Here is a 17,562-nt window from a genome sequence, read left to right as displayed (position 1 = left end):
TGCTGATCAGCGAGAGAGTGCAAGAAAAGAGGGGAAAGGATGTTCTAAGCAAATGAGAAGACAGGGCAGTATAATCAGAATATCTAATTGCACCCAGGGCCCTGACGCTGCCATAATGTGCAGGATGAATGGAATGGTCGTGTGTACAATTAAGCACATGTATACATGTTTTGTAGGATCTGTGGCCTAAAGCTTAGAATGGTGTGATTCATGATTAAATGTAAAACCACTTGAAAATTGTGGGTGGCAGGTGTAAATCTGATTATGAACTTGAAAGTGAGCTCATTTTGTACTCATTTTAGGGAAAAATTGATAAAATATATAGTTTTTATGGGCAAAAATGACTTAATATTTTGGGGGCCAATTACTGTTTTTGCAAAATAAAAAGGGGGATATGTGTGTATTTTTGAAGACAGATAGCTTTGCACTGGAAACATTTGGGAATCCTTTTTTCTTTCTTTCTTTTTTTTTCCCTTTATCTTTTTTTTTTTTTTTTTTTTTTGTATTCTCAGTGCAGAAATTGCTGTTTTGATTTCCATGAAGTAATTCCCCATTGGCACAATTTCTCAAGGGTCATGGTGGACTCTCTATCACCGACCATTTTTAAATCAAGAGTGGATGTTTTTCTAAAAGATCTGATCTAGGAATTATTTGGGCAAAGTTCTATGGCCTGTGCTACCGGACTAGGTGATCACACCGGTCCCTTCTGGCCTTGGAATTTATGAATCTGTGAAAATTCTGTAATTTTTGCTGAACAACTTATTTGATACATTTTGGAAGTTTCTTTTTTAAATAAATTATTCACCCAGTTATAGAGCTGGTCTGATAATTTGATGAATACACTCAGAAATAATTGATTTGATGTACATATTTTATATTTTTCAAATAAATTATTGGACGGACAAGAATGAAAAACTACCAGCAAAGATTAGGAGAATGAACATAGCACAGGTGAGGCCAAATCTCAGCTAGTGGAACTAGACTACTATGGACAGGCGTCAATAACTGGGTAGAGTCTTTGAGTGTCCTAGAAAGTCAGTGCTGTAGCATTGGCTATTCAACTGAAGATGGAGACTGTGATGTCAGGAACGAGACAGAAGAATGTCCAGAGACTCAGATGGTTTGCAGCTCTCGCTAGTGCAGGCCCTTGGGAACATTGGAATGTCCTCACTTTGCTAGTGGCCAGCACCTGCCTTGAACCTCACAGCACATCCAGCTGATTGCTTGGTGTGGCAGCAGAGAAATTCTTGCCAATTGTCTTGGGTTTATTGGATATATAATCTGTAGAAAGACTATTTAGTTAAGGCTTTGTTGTTTAAAAACAAATCTGCAATGCTTGGGAGAGTGGCCTAATCCCAGCTCTGCCACTGATTCAGTATGTGGCCGTGGCCATATCACTTCATCTCTCTGCCTTTGTCTTCCCAGCTGTAGAATGGGGATCTCACTAAGCTGTGAATTTTCTGAGATTTGCTGTGGTTTTGTTTGCACAGCTTTTAAGCTACATAAAGAGCTATGTGTGAAATTCATCCCTGTGCAGAGTGGCCTGTGCAATATTTAAGTCCCATGTAAGCTCTATGATCCATGTACTGGCCCTCTACGTAGGGGTGAATTTCACCCTCCATAAATTTCCAAGTGTTGCTGTATTATAATGGGCTTTCCCCATTTACCCTCATATTTGAGTCCCTTCTCAGTAATTAAGCTTGGTTTTAGAGTCCAGTCAAATGTAATTTTCTTCTCTTTCTCTAAATGGCGCTGGTTATATTAGAAAATAAAATTAATCTCAAGGGGAAAATAGCACTTAAAATTATTACTACTGTTTAGCGTACTAAAGTGATTTGCTCTCCATGACCTATCTCAATCTGATCCATATACAAATCTCATCAACACACAAAAAGCAACACTTGGAAGCTCTTTGCAGATTCGACATGTAACAGCCCTAAAACCTTTAGGATTTCATAAGAATTTGGTGTAGCTGTCCTTCCAGGTGGCAGTCAGATTTTTTTAATGACTGTGGTCCCAGCTGAGTGATGTGCTTCACCACCTGTTCAGTATTAAGTGCCTAAGTAATCCAATTGATTTAATGGGTTTGCTCACGTGCTTAAAGGTAAGCACATGCTTAAGTGTTTTGAAGGATCAGGGCCTGAGGGAATTTCCAACAACCTCCAGGTTCATCACCAGGATGTCAGAGTTTAATTCCACCCCTGACCTCATATAGTTCTGAATTCTGAGCTCCTGTTATTTCTCCTACTCTCAGTCCAGTTTAATCATATGGGTTCCATCAGTTGACTGCTGGCACAGTTTACGGACACCGGAAATCAATATGTTAATATTTATTTTCAAAAACAATTAAGACTGGGATTGTGCAAGGAGCCTGAAAAAGCTAATTGCACAACTGTCATTGAATTTCTATGAGATTTGGGTGCTTAGCTCCTTTAAAAATCCCAAGTTAAATACACAAATTGGGACAGATTCTGCAACCATGCTTGTGAGTATATTTATTTGCAGTATCTATTTGCAGATTCAGGACCTAAAGCTGCAAACCATTGACCTTGTTGGAGTTTGGGGGTGGAGGGGTCACAGGAGGGGTCATTATGTTACTCTCCAACTTGATTTTCCTTCCATCCAAATCAACAGATAGGTTCCAGTGTTTTGTTTTGTTTTTTTTTGTAAAACTTTAACGAGAATCTTGATATTACGACAAACCCTTAAAAAAAAGCATACAACTTGACAATAATGCAGCAAAGTGGATGATGTTGATCTATTTGTATTGTATCTTGAGGCCTCAATCCGAGATTGTGGCCCCAGTGTGCTATGCATTGTGTATGCCTATAACAAAAGGAAAATCTCTGTGGCCCACAATGTTCAAACATGTGAAAAGACAGGCAAGCGGGTGCCTTTTGCAACCAAATCGCCAAGCAGATTGGCAGTCACATTATTTTTTATTGTAGCTCTGTATTTTCTAAAACGTTCCCCACCTTCATTCACAGTTTTGAAACTTTTTATTTCATTCATGGCCCTGTCTCATAATAACCAATCTACACTTCCTTCTCAATTTTATACATATCTTTAAAGATTGAGCACCAATATATGAAACTGTGTTATAGATGCATATGTGTGCCTGAAGGTAAAGACCCTACCCCCATGTTTTTATACATATGCCACACATCTGTATCTTATTAATAGTATGATACACTCTAAGATGTCAAGTGTGGTGAGGTGTGAACTGTTTAGAACAGTTACTGCCGCCAAGTTAACATTTAGGGTTGCATAAAATCCTAACCTGACTATTTGTTTGGGTCCGGTTTATGAAATCTGAAGCTTCCATGACACTTTAGACACCATCTGTGAAGACATTGCTCAAAATCAACCTTTCTTCTTCATTAATTAATGTAAGGCCTGATCCTGTTCCCAATGAAGCCAATAGCAGAACACGTTGCGAGCCAGATTAGGTCTGTAACTTACATTTTTTCTCTTATTATTTTCAGGTTCCAAATCACTCCGGTCTTTATGCAAATTAAAGCTGTTTAATCACCAATTGATTTCCAGAAGTTTCAAAAATTATTTCTCCTTCCAAATTTAACCACTCCCTAAAAATAAAAGTCATACTGTACTGAAAAAGAGAAACATTTTTGACTATTCAAAACTTGGCGTGACGAACAATTTCATTCTTCACCCCACTCACACCAGTTTATTTTGATACACAGAGATGGTTGCAATATGAAATTAACTGCTATTAGAAGGATCCATTTAGCAAAAATAGTTCTAAAAAATACCTGTTCAGCTCAGCGTTCTTTACGTTCTGTTGCTTTATTATTTGGTCACCAAGCAAGAGGTTTGTTTTGATTTTTTTAAGCTGGAGAGAGAATATGAATGTCATAAATATTTCATTTTCATAGCACATCTTGCATTGTTCGTCTGTTTCAGACCTCCCCAGCAGTCAACACAGTAGTAAATTTCAGCATCCCTGGACCTTTTTCAGTAATTTACGGTTTCCATTAGATTTCCATTAGAGATGAGCTAAAATGGTTTTGAAAAGTGCTAGCACCTTTAGACATAAGGATTTCTGTCTATCTATGGGTAAGGTGGGTGACATTTTGCTGTGCAGGCAATGTCAGTGCTTATGTTTACTATTAATGGTTCAGGTTTTCAGTATGAACTGTCTGAACTCAATGCCAGCCAAAATCCCTTTGAAATGAAGGGTACCATATTTGAGAGAGGAAAGGCAGGCAAAACGTAGAAAATTATGCTATTCTATAAACAAGTTGCTTGTCTATTATTGTGTTTCCTCACCTCAATAACAATTTTAGCTTGCAGTCACTGTGTTTAGTGACAAACCTAAATTTACCACCAGCTCAGTGAAACACAAGTTCATCAGCTTATTCATCAACCTTAGCTTGATCGGCATATTAAAACCTTCCAAATGTACCTATTCTACAGTGATGGTACAGTACTACCTTTTTTCTTCCCGGGAAATTTTTGGATGGTGGCCTTAAAAAGAAAAAAAGACCAAGGCAAAACGTTGGTATAGGTGCATATATTGGATTGAGATTTCATCAGGTTCTAATGCCAATCAAAGTAGTTCACCCAGTCTTGTCTACAGAGTTCCCGAGCTACGAAAAAATGCACTCTTCATGAGAGCCCCACACACAGCACTATGTAGGCAAATGAGTCACAGTGAATAATTTAGTCATGACTTGTCCACTGACACTATATCATGTTTTCAGATGCATTTTGTCTTGTTAGTGCACAAATAGTCCCATTGAAATTAGTGGGACTACTTGCAGAGTACGAAGCTACTCGGTGTGAGTAAGAGCGGCAAAATCTGGTCCATAATAAATACCTGATACCCTTAGTCAAGTATAGTAGTCCTTACTCCACAAATAGTCCCGCAGAAGCCACTGCAAGTAAGAGTAACAGAATCTAGCCCTTAGCGATATGAAAGCATCAGTGTTTCCTCCTGAAAGAAAAGGTCATGAGAAAAGTTAACCCGTGAAATGGCAGGGCCACTGCAATACAAGTACTGCACACAGCATTCCAGATGAGGCCATGCATTTGATTAATATTAAGATTTGCTGGTTTTCCCTCTCATTTAAATGGCCCCCACTGACCTATGACTGTAACAGCTGATTCATGTAATGAATGATTGGCCAATAGTTTTTCCTGCTGCTAAATCAAATAGCACTAGCCAATATATTGTAACCGAGGTGTTTTCTGGGAATTCTCTTTGCGGGGGATAGGTTAGGATTTCAGTCTCTCTACCCGTCTTGAAATCTTCTTCTGTCTGTTTTATTTATTTTACTACTCTGCTGTAGTACATCGTGCCAGCATCCGTAAGTGAAACAGTGTCTCTTTTTGCCATCCTTCCACCACTTTTCAGGATTGTCATTTAAGCAGTAGGACACGCCAGGAGTGCGTGTGTCATGCTGAGATAACGTCATACTCTGAGTGCATTTCCCAATAGTTTTTAGCAAGCTGAAGCGTGACATTATCCCAGCAGGATACCTGCCCTTCATCTTCCAGATGGAGACCCACCTCCGAAAGGTCAGCGTACTCGCAGCTTAAAATAATATTTTAGCCACTGCTGCCAGGAATTCAAAGAAATATGGGAGTGAATGCCACATAGCCATGAAATTCATAAAACCCATTCCTCCTAGCAAATGGCAACTGGCCTGAGACATCTCACTTTTTACAGAGTTCTCCTTTTACTTCGGTTTTAACCGTAACTTTAAAAAAAGAGTTTTATTATAATCCCTCTGCAGCATATAAACAGACACTCGTAGCTGTGGTCCAAAAGCAGGTGTGTTACTGTTGTATTACAGGAAACTAGCTTGCCTCCATGAAAAATTCATGGGTTGGTGGATTGACACATCAGAGGCGGCGCCCCCTCACTCTTTTTGCCTCCATCTAGTCTTCGTTCTCTTTCCCTCTCCTCTTTTTCTCCCCCGTTCAGCTCTTTCTTGAATAGTGGCATGCCAGTTTCAGAGATACTGTAAGTGGTCAATAGAGTGAGGAAATAATTTGCCATGAAAAACGTAGCTGATCAATTTTGCCTTTTTGTCTGTCCATGGAGCATCCACCAATGGATTGTGATTATTTTTGGAATTCATTCATTATTTGAAATTCTCTGATATTTTTCACAAATTTTGTATGCCCAGTGAAATTTAAAATGTCAGTTGTGTTGACTTGTTGTGATTGTAACATGGATTTGTTTCTGTTCCCTTATCTGGTCACCCTAATTGTACTGACAAACAGAAATAAAGATAGACAAGGCGATGGATGCATGAACAGATAACTTACATAAAGGGGTATTTCAGGGCTATTTAATCTGTCTAGGTTTCTCTACTTTGCCTATCATGTAGTTTCTTGCAACTTCTAAAAGAACACCCAAGGATTTTTGTTCTCACAGTATTTCTGCCTTGGCCAGTTCTGGGAAATCCTGGAAATCTCATGAGCCTGATTTTGATCATTTTCAGCCTTTGTTCACCATTAGACACTTTTATAATTTGGGCTTTGCAAGCAGATAACATTGCCATGGGTAGTTTTAGTAGAGGGAAAATTACAGTAATGTTAATTGCTTGCAGAGACAGCTGAAACTTGTGAAGATCCATGGGGATAGAACTTGAGGTTGTTGGTCCCTGAATGATTGTTGCAGCCATTCGGCCACCCATGGCAGAACAGCAATCACTGGGCTGTGAGTCTGGCATGGCCAAGTATCATAGGATGTGCTGGCCATAGAGGGCCTGACTGGCAATGCTTCCCAGGTCCCTGATTGGTCCAGGTGCACTATGTAAGCCTGGAGGGGACACCAGAAAGCTATCTGTGGAACTAGGCAAATCCTCAGCCGGCTGCTACAATAGACCCTGCTCCTTCACCTGGCTCTGGTTCCTGCCTTCTGACTTTGGCTCCGAACTCAGCTTTGGCTCCGACCCTACCCACTATCTCCAACTCCAGCTCCACCCACTAACCCTGGCTGTCCGTGCCCAGGCTGTCACATAAACATTTTAATGGCAACTATGTCTTTGCTAGTGGAATAAAATATTTCACCAATTCATTTGAACATAAAATAAGGGGAAGCATTTCCATTACATTCTACCTACAGACAAATATCCGGGGGTCATGAATTGTGGATTTTTTTTCTAATTATGCTGTATATAATTGATTTTGATTAATACTCAAGCTTAACCTGACATTTGTGCCTACCATATCTTGTATTTATACTGTCTTGGAAACAATAAAGAGTATTTCATAGTGTTCTCTAAAACTCATATCTCACGTACCCACATTTGAAGGTATTAATTTGATCAGGCCAAGCAATATGATTTCAGGGACAAAAATCTCTTCTCTTTTTAAAGGTAAACCTTGCTTGAAGCTTTCCAACATGCCAGAGGACTAGTATTGATTTCCCTGTTGTATAGTTTGTTCTGGATAGAAGGTTGACCATGTAGTATCACAATAGAGTATTACTTCAGGCAAGTTTTCTCCCTCTGTTCTCTGTGAAACTGTTTAATTCATAAAGCTTTGATGTTTAAGCTGGTCCTGACCTTCTGTGAGCACTTCAAAAGGGAAAATTAGCTGCTTGGCAAAATATAATGACCTAAATGTCGCCTAGCAATTCAGGACACACATGTTAGAGTCCCATTGAACTTGCATTGACTTCTTGGTTTCTTTTGGGGACAAAGGTGTTAATTTTCAAGACTCCAGGAATTCCTGTTTATTGACCTGCCTTTGAAATGTCATTCCTATTATATGAAGAATGCACCAAGACATAGAAAGCTGCCCTATAAATACAACATAAAAAGGCTTTGATTAACTTTATTTTGGCTTTTATTTAACTCTGATGAGTATAATGATTATTATAGCAACCCACTAGCTTTACTATTGTTGATAACCCAGTACAACTTCCTGGGTTCTAGTGATTTATAATTTAGCTGGCAAAATATGCCCCGGGTTAGAATTTGGCAAAAAAAAGTCTACACAAAGACTTTACTTTAAAAAAAATTGAAATGTGATTTGTAAGTTATTGAAGTGGACCGAATATATATTTACACTTTTCAGTAAGTGCCAGATCATTATTACTTCTTGGGGAATTCACTATAAAACAACATTTTAAAAAATACTTTCAATGTACAATGTGTGTTTAAATAGATTGTAACGTATCTATGCCATCAAAGATCCTTTGATAAAATAAACTTCTTTCATACAACAATCCATTCATGCTAAAGATACTTCCCTGAAAACCAGAATGGGTGGCTTCATCATATGTTTGTTGCATGATCAACCATTATTTGAAGTTATTAAGACTTTTTTTAAACATACTATTAATAAACTGTCCTGGCATTTAAAAAATGATTCGTGTTCTGCAGCGCAAATTCTATTCAATAACATTCAGTTTCTGTAAATACACACACACAGATTCCCCCGCCCCGCACCACACTCTCAAGGCATGGAGAATTTTAAGGGGCCAGGACTGCATTTCAGTTTGTGACCCTAGGAGCAGTCTTTCTCCACCCCACCTGGTTTTCTGTGTCCCTGAGGAGGACGTGAGGTTTACCCCATGTCTTTTTCCCTAGCATTTTCCCACTGGATTTGAAGCCTCACTGGGACTTTAATCTGGACCTGCAGCAGTACCATGGCCAAATCCAGCCCTTTTAACGTGCTCTGAAGAGCGTCTGTCCTTCTTGGAGAACCCATCACATGATCCTTACTCAAGGGTGTAGGGATCTGATCCAAAGCCCGTTGAAGTCAATGGGAGTCTTTCAATTGATTTCAATGAGCTTTGGGTAAATCAGGCTGCTTGAGGATTGTGGGATCTGTCCTGTGGTGATTTAATTGAGGTAAAATTCACTCAGATTCATAAGGTCTATACGAGGCCCTGCTGTGAGGAAGAGGAGGTGTGGGGGGTACGGGTCACTTGCTGGTGGATTCTCTGTACCTTGAAGTCTTTAAACCATGATTTGAGGACTTCAATAACTGAGTCATAGGACGGGTCTATTACAGGAGTGGGTAGGTGAGGTTCTGTGGCCTGCATTGTGCAGGAGGTCAGACTAGATGATCATATGGTCCCTGCTGACCTTAAAGTCTATGAGTCTATGAAATCGCTGCAGAAGGAGAGGGGAAGTGTCTATGTACTGGTCCTAACTGCTCTGGAGTTAGGGTCCAAGTAATCCACATGTGTATGTATCTGGTAGCCCAAAATCCCCTTTGGGGTGGTGAGGAGTTGCAGCCACTAAATTCAGCCTATAGGCTTCAACAGTGAGAGAAATGACTCTGGTTGCAGCCCTCTGGCCCGTCTGCAGGTTGGGGATGTAGATTCCTTTCCAACTTGTTCTCAGTACCAAGCCAGACTCAGGCAGACAAGTGCATGGAGTGTGGTGTATTTCGCCCATTAACAAACACAAGAGGGCTGTATCGAACATAACTGCTTTAGGTGCCAACTTCTAAAAGCTACCCTCTTTCTTTTTTGAACCTGAACAGAATTTTAAAAAGCACTTGCATTTTTTAAAGCTAGTTTATTTTCCCATGTTATAATTGCAGGTTTTGTGGTTGTATATTTTCTTGTTAGTAACAATGCGATACATTCTGATTAGATTTTTTCCCCTTCCAGTGCTATGTAGCACTTCCAAAATCTGTTTTAAATGTTTGAAAGTATTTCCTAATATTTTGAAACCTGTTTTCAAACCACAAATGCCATATTTGTTTCCGCCGATGTTAATTTGGAGAGTAAATGTCTCAGTTATTATTTTCACATATTACGTTTGTTGGACATTTTTGGTTTGTTTTTATTTCCAGTGGATTTTTGCCCTGGTTTCTGTGCTTCAGAGGGAAAATTACATTAAATATGATATGAAGTCTTCATAGGTCAAATTCTCTAAGGTGCTGAGTACCCTTCAATTTCCCTGGTCTTCACGGGAGCAGAGAGTCCATCATTTTGTGGAATTCTGTCACTCAACCTAAATAAGACACCAATTCAATAGACTTCTGCAGGATAAAAGATGCTTTATAAATGCAAGATCTTAGTTTTATTATTATCCTACACAAATGTCCCATAACATTTCTATTAAAAAAATCTATAAAAATCCATATACATTTCTAGGGAGACAGGCCAAATCTCTACTAAGGTTTTATTAAAGCAATGGAGTGTGTTCTATACATATTTTATGCTATAGGAATTCTTTTTTTAGCACTCTAATAAAACATCAAATTAAACTGCCTTTATTTCTCTTTGTCACAACTGCAACTTTTTATGCATCCATCTCTTGATAAAAAATATTGCTCTCAACAGCTGTCTCCATAATAGTGTTTTAAATGAAGCTAACTTTAAAAATCAATCCACAGCTTGTCTATTTAAAAGGGTCCAGTGCTAGGACTATGTTTAAAGATGCAGAGTTATTCTGCTAACTCACCCTGGAAGCAAGACCAGATGAGTCCTATTACATGCAGGAGTATGAAAGGGTTTGAGTGTCTCTCAGCAAAGAAAGCTAAAGGCAGTGTCAGAAAGATCCTGCTGGGGAACATGTGTAATCAGGTGACATTCTTATTTTACTTCTAATATAATACAAACAGAGGCTTGAGGTTATTTAATATAACAGATAGCCAAGCTGGGGTCAGAATTTACCAGTACCATAATTTAGAACAGTGTCACAGAATTGTCAGTCCTTTTTAGCCACAGATTTAAAAGGGATTTGTGTGTATTTCATAAAATAATGGGCTTTTGATTAATTTTGTGGCCTGTTTGATTTATGAAAACAACAGATTGAAGTAAACTGATTAGAGCAAGATATTATGCAAGTTCCAGCACATGCTTCCGCACACAGCTTTGACATCACATTACATTTCATTCCTGACCTGCACCATCTCCAATCCAACTCATTGTTCCTCCTGAGGACAGACTGCAGTCATGCCAGATTATGTCAAATGTGATGACTCAGTGATCTAATAGAAATGCCACCTAAAGAGCAGGGATTTACCTAAACCCATCAAATTCATTTCACTTGTGAAAATCCTCAAATCCTGACAGTACCTGAACTGTGTCATTACCGACTACTTCAAGATCACTTACAATATTAAACAATTACTATCAATTATGTCCACCAGCTGGTCATTTGAGGAAGTCTACATAGAGATGATCATAATCCCTGTCATGTAGTCCATATTTCATAAAACAATGAAGGGTGATTGGTCAGAATGAGCTCTACCATTTACAAATGCAGAAAGCAATATCAAAGAAAGCTGGACAATGTGTTACCCATCCAATTTTTTGGTATTACCCGGTAATCTAATGTGGCATTCACCAAATGAGACCAAAAACAACTCACAAGAAATCTTAGTCTTTCTAGATTTCCATCCCAAAGTAATGATCAAAGAGACAGGAAATATTAATCATTCAGACTTGGAGGATGTGATTTTCAAAATTACTCAACATTGGCCTAACTCTGCTTCCATTGAAGTCAGTGGGAATTTTACTATTGACTTCAATTGGCGCAAAATTAGGCCAATGCTAAGTGTTTTTGAGATTAACTCATCACTGTTTTGCAACATTTCTGTATTTTAGAATTTCCCCTCTGCCTATCGTCAGCTGAAGATATCTTAAATGGAAAAGAAACAAAAATTTTATCTCTCTTTTCTGGTACCACTAGAAAGGTACAGTCTATGTCTTTTTAGTGGTCCTATCTAAAGTACTCTTCCTGAGTAGAAGTTCTTTCAGAAGTAGTCTTCTCAGTCTGTGGGCATTTTCCTTTGTTCCCTTTCAATAGATGATGTGACAGATTTTAGGTATTTAGGCATGTAAAGATGCGGATGGATACCTAGTGGAGTTTTCAAAAGTGCCTGGGTGTCTAATTGCATTATTAGCTCTTTAAATATCTTAAAAAATCTGGCCCATACCTTTTAAAGTGCTCTCACTTTCTTGGTTTAACTGTCTCTGTCAACAGTTTTGTTCTTTTTCACAACTACAGGGATCTTTTAAAGCTGTTATTGGATTGGTGTAGTGTTGCTTTTTGTCTCTGTGGGGAACATCCGTAAGATCTTTACTTCTTGTTCTTTGTTTTCTAATATTAGTGGTGGGGAGGGAAGGGATGTGGAGACTGACTCCTTGGTGTTGTTTATCACTACCACATGTCTGGTTTTCTCCAGAATGACAGCCCATTGCAAAGGTAATGCTGGGAGGCCTTTTTCTGATAGACCTTTGACCTAGCACTCAGCAGATAAGATGCCAGAATATTTCTCTTACCTGATTTTGGTTGATGAACCAGTAGGATCTGCAGGGCTTGTGTAAGTCCGAAAGATAGAGAAATAGCAGCAGCCAATATTTTCTTCTGGAATGTCATTTTCTCATTGGATTCGAAATTTTCGATGGGGTTTATTACAATCTCAGCTGTTAGGCTGGAGAGAAGAAACTTCACTGAGATACTCAATGTCTGAGGAAGAGAAAACTGTAAGACAAAAAGAATTGCTGAAATCCTGGAGGTATCTTGTTGGCTGGAAGCACTTCTTGCCTTGGAAAACATTTGGGGATAATGACGTTTTGGGGTCAGATCCTCAGCTGGTGTAAAATGGCATAATTCCACTGACTTCTACTTTTTTCGAAGTATCAACACTAAATCTGTTGTGCAGGAATATCAGCAGTATGGAATCCCAAAAAAAATTTAAAATCCATTTATAAACTGCTTAGTTCTGATGTACCATAATAAAGAACTTTATACACCTGTATCACAGAATTAAGCTTATCCCGATCCTAAATGCAATTAAATCAGTGGAGTTCATCAGGGAGGACTTACCACTTTTATTTTAAATATTAAACCCAGTCCCAAGACTATTATCCACAGAAAACACAAATGTTGAAATTCTAAAACTTCTTTTTTATTCCATTTTTTTTCTCTCCCTCAAGTGATTCACCCAGTACCTGCTTGCAATGAACCACTGTTCATTTGTTCTGTTGCTTTCTTCCATTGCTGTTTATCAGGCACATTAATATCACAGGGTGTTGGCTTTATGGACTTTATTTCTTACTGTAATTCATTTCCTCACTTGGGGCCTGATACTGTCAAATACCACGCAACTTCAATTCCCAATAAATAGAGTAGAAGGTCATAGCTCTCAGCACTTTGAAGAATTGCATCCCTTTGGGTATGTCTGCACTGGAATAAAAGACCAATGACACGACCACGGCTTGCCTGAGTCAACTGACTTGGGCTCCTGTGGCTCAGGCTGCAGGGCTAAAAGTTGCTGTGTAGACATTTGGGGTCGGACTGGAGCTCGGGATGGAGCCCAGGCTCTGGGGACCTCCCCACTTGTGGGGTTACAGAGGTCAGGCACCAGCCTGAGCCCAAACGTCTACACAGAAATTTTATAGTCCCGCAGCATGAGCCCTGCGAACCCAAGTCAGCAGACCCGGGCCAGCTGCAGGTGTTTAATTACTGTTCCCTTAGTGATATCACAAGTATCTCTACGGTAACAGAGGATTTGGTCATAAAGAGGGGATTATGAATTCAAGCGAGAACTAACCATCAGGAATAGATGATGCCCCTGTAGCAGCAAGGATGCTATTTCATTGAAAACTTTGCCAGCCGAAATCAAACAGGAAACAGGGCAAGAAATAAATTATATGTAGTTAGAATGAGCCACATTCATCTCAGTAATGAAAGCTCTGGGGCCCGGGAAATGAGGCTTTTCTCCTCTATTTTGAGGTAGTCCCCACTACAGAGGCACCAATAGGCTTGGAGAGGTGGACGTAAAAGTTCCTAGGAAGGAAACAGTCACCATGCACTTCCCCAACAACAAATACCAGTGAGCAGCAGCAGGATGGGTTCAGGCACCTTTGAAGTTCACAGACACAGGTTATGTCAGCAGAATAACATTCTACAAGTGGCAGGGTGGACATTCTTCTCTGTCAGATTATTAGTTGTTTTCTCTGTCCTACCCTTTCTTCCTCCATCTTTCTCTGCCCTCCATGCTCCTATTCTTCCTCCCTTATTTCTTTCTCCTTCATTGCTCCCTGAATATCAGTTTTAAGCAAAAAGTAAACGACCATAAACTCCATCCAAGAAAAAACAAATCGAGGCCTTCATTCTGAAAACATGTATGTATTTAGTCATGTGAGTAGTCTCATGAAATGATTGAAGTATTTCTTTCACTGTGATGCCTACAAAAAACTTGACGATGGTTAGGCCATTTACGTGCTCAAACCACAGCCTATTATCCTGATCAATATTGTTTCATTGCTTTCTTGTCATGTCTTCTTTCTCTATCTGTCTGTCTGTCAACCATCGGTTGTCCCTTATCTTGTACTTACATTGTAAGATCTTTGGGGTAGTGACTATTTTTCTGTTCTGTTTGTACAGCGTCTAGTACAATGGTCTCCTGGTGCTTGACTATGGCTCCTAGGTGCGATGGTAATGCATATAATAATAATAATTAATATGCATAAGTGCTTGTAGGATCAGGGCCTATGTTTATTTTATCTTGAGTGAAATCCATCTTATTTTTTTGGTAAGAGTTGATATTCAGAGTATGTGGCTTTTTAGAAATTGTAGAAGTGCCAAGTCACTTTTGCAATGGATGCATTTATTTTTTTAAATAGAAAAATAAATAAATACATTAAAATGCTGTGTTACTTGAGCATCCCCGATATTTTTATAGCTTGAAATATTTAGCTAAAATTAACGGTGACTTTCATTTCCAAGAGTTGGCATCCTTGAAAGTTAAACTCAGTCTGCCCATGTTTTATAATGTGTTCATAGCAGCTATAATCTAGTGTGTAATGTGCAAATGAAGCATCATCTTCTTTCCTCTCCTTTTTTTTCATTTGCAACATCTTTTGCTGGTGCTGACTGGGTATGTGTGGGTGAAGGATAATTTGACTGCCCTCCAGCACTTCAATGTCTAGTATTGCACAATCAGGGAATCTGGTGTCACATTAAGGCAATTCTTATAATATAATCAAAGTTCTGATGTTGTACTGTCCTTTAGATGAAGCAAACTAATGAAATGTATTGACCCTCCTCACGCACTTCTGAAGCAAAATGACTAAGCGGCATTGAAACTACATGAAATACATTGACATTGATTGTGAAGCCTGTGTTCCCAGAGTCACTTTGGTAGCTGATTAAAGTGTCACATTGACAATATAGCCCCTTTTGAACAGGAAATTAATACTACCCTGGTGGCAAGGAATGTTCTTCCAGACTCTAACTTGCACTTTCACTAATCCTCCATAGAAAGAAATTGGAATGGTGGCTATTCCGGTGTGGTCCACTGCTTTTGCTGATAGCAACAAATATATAGACATTATAACAAGAAGAAGACAAAAGTTTCTGTGGCATTCTCTGTTTATTCTCATGATTTAATACACTGAAGTGCATTCTATTGATGATCATTTCAATCAAATGAGCTGGGTGTTTTCAGTCCGTTAGTGCATACTTACAGGCAATAGCTATATTGTCTGTCTATCATCAGTTTAAAATATATAAGAACCATTGGTTCCATATTAGAGGTTTATGTATAGACAGAAGCCTGTAAATTGAGAGATTGTCAACAGATCAGGACATGCAAACATTGAGGGGGAGGGAGAGAGAGAGATCGAGAAATATGTATTGTAGGGTTTGTATAGTGGATTATAAGCCTTGTGAACAGAGTAGTACAATTAATTATCTCCCAAAGGGACAGCACCCCTTGTATCCCAGCCACAGAGAGAAGTCACCTTGGGTGGAGGCACCAGACGCCAAAATAAAGAATCCAGGACCCAACCCATGTGTGGAGAAGGGAGAAATCACTCCCGATTGGCAAGCACCAGGGAGGACTCTTGAGCCATGCCTTAGAGGAGGGGGCTGTAGTGGTAAGATCAAGAGTGGGAAGCCCCTTTCTGTCTCACCTCTTCTGGATGCTATGGTTCCTGTTCAGAACATTGTTGTTGCTTTCAGCACTGCCCCTGCTGTTGATCTTGGCCTTTTTGTGATTTCTCTTTCCTGCTGCACTATCCACATAAACAATAAGTTCCATTTCCAGCAGTGGTTGGCCTCCTCTCTTGCCCCTCACCTGCAGGAATTTCTTTTCTTTGATGTAATATTTTTTAGTCATGCTGTGTTGTAATAATAAGAACAAGAACACGTCTATCCCAGATTCCAGCCTCCCCTCGGTTGCCGTGGCTTGCCTTCTTGAGTTGTTGTTGCTTTGGGTGAACTACTGCTGCTGCTGGCCTTCGACCCTGAGTCCTGCTTTTTTAATACTATTCTCTACCTTACTACAAAGTGAACAGCAGTGCCTGGTCTCTTGATCTGAGATGCTGAATCTGCCCAGGTAACCATTATCCTCAATAGCCAAAATCATAACAGGGAAAAAAGAAAAAGAAAATCAATCCTTTGTTTCTTTAGAAAACTAGTCAATTGAATTTTTAGAGCAAATTTTTCAGCATGTGGTATTGTGCCTGCAAAAATGCACGTCCCTATTTTGAGCATATGGAGCAGGGACTTGAGACCTGAGTGTAAGATTTGCACATGTCTGTCTACGTAAGTACTTATATTATGTCCTTCATGTGATATGTGAGTGCCCATGAAATAGGAGACATTAGTAGGCATGCAATGGCTTGAGTCGAGTTGAAAATTCGGTCCATAATGTATTATTTTCTGTGAAAAGCTGTAAGAATTTACATGTGTGTGCCTGAGAGATGGATACTCTGGTTAGAGGTGTTCTGACCTAGATTCAAGGCAAGGTCCCTGGGAGACAGAGCCCACCAAGGGCACCAGCACCGCCCTTGTAGTCAGTCCGTGCAGCCACATGAGTGGGTATGCTAGATGAGGACAGGGCATGGCCAAGGAAGATAGGGGATACACGATTAATCACATCTCCTCTCAGTCTGTGAGAGTCCAACAGATTCCTGACAGCAATTTCATAGCTCTCTGCCCCAGCTATGATAAGCTACAGGAGTCCTGACTCCCAGTCATCTCCTCTGAATTTCTAGGATATACCTCATGGTATTTTAAAAACTGGACATAATGGTACCAGTTCTTCTTTCATTAACACCAGTGTAACAAAGCAGAATTAGGTCCATGGACTATAACTCGTGGTGTCTACAACACCTCTGAAACAGTTACTTTGAAAATGGCTCAGCATTGGTTAGAGACAGTGCCCTGCCCTAGACCAATTACCAAATGAAAGTTTGTTCACATGAATGTAATGCTCCTATCTTGTATTATGTTGGTTGAATGTACTGTCAACTGTTTGGTAAGTGGAGATCTGTGAAATAGCTCTAGAATTAGCTTACTTCTGTAAGTTCGGAGTTCCTGTTCTTTATAAAACTCACTTGTTACTTTTATAATTCATCTTTGGACACTTAATTCATTTTTGCCCAAATTCAATTCAGGCCAAAAAAGCTCAGATGCTCTGAATAAGAGAAAAGCTTCTGATGTCCCCTAAAACAGTCCTTCTCCAGCTTTTCCAGACAGTGAGCCCACCTAGCAATAGCATAACCCCTCCTGCTATCTACAGCCAGGTTGAAAACCTAGCCCTAACATACAAACTGCAGTACACTTGCTAGTCTTGATTTTTAGACTGTGTATGGTTGGTTTT

Source organism: Emydura macquarii, unplaced genomic scaffold (assembly GCF_026122565.2).
Source record: "Emydura macquarii macquarii isolate MOO-44397 ecotype Brisbane River unplaced genomic scaffold, CSIRO-AGI_Emac_v2 contig_1644, whole genome shotgun sequence".
NCBI lineage: Eukaryota > Metazoa > Chordata > Testudines > Chelidae > Emydura > Emydura macquarii.
Note: the sequence above shows the minus strand (reverse complement) of the source record.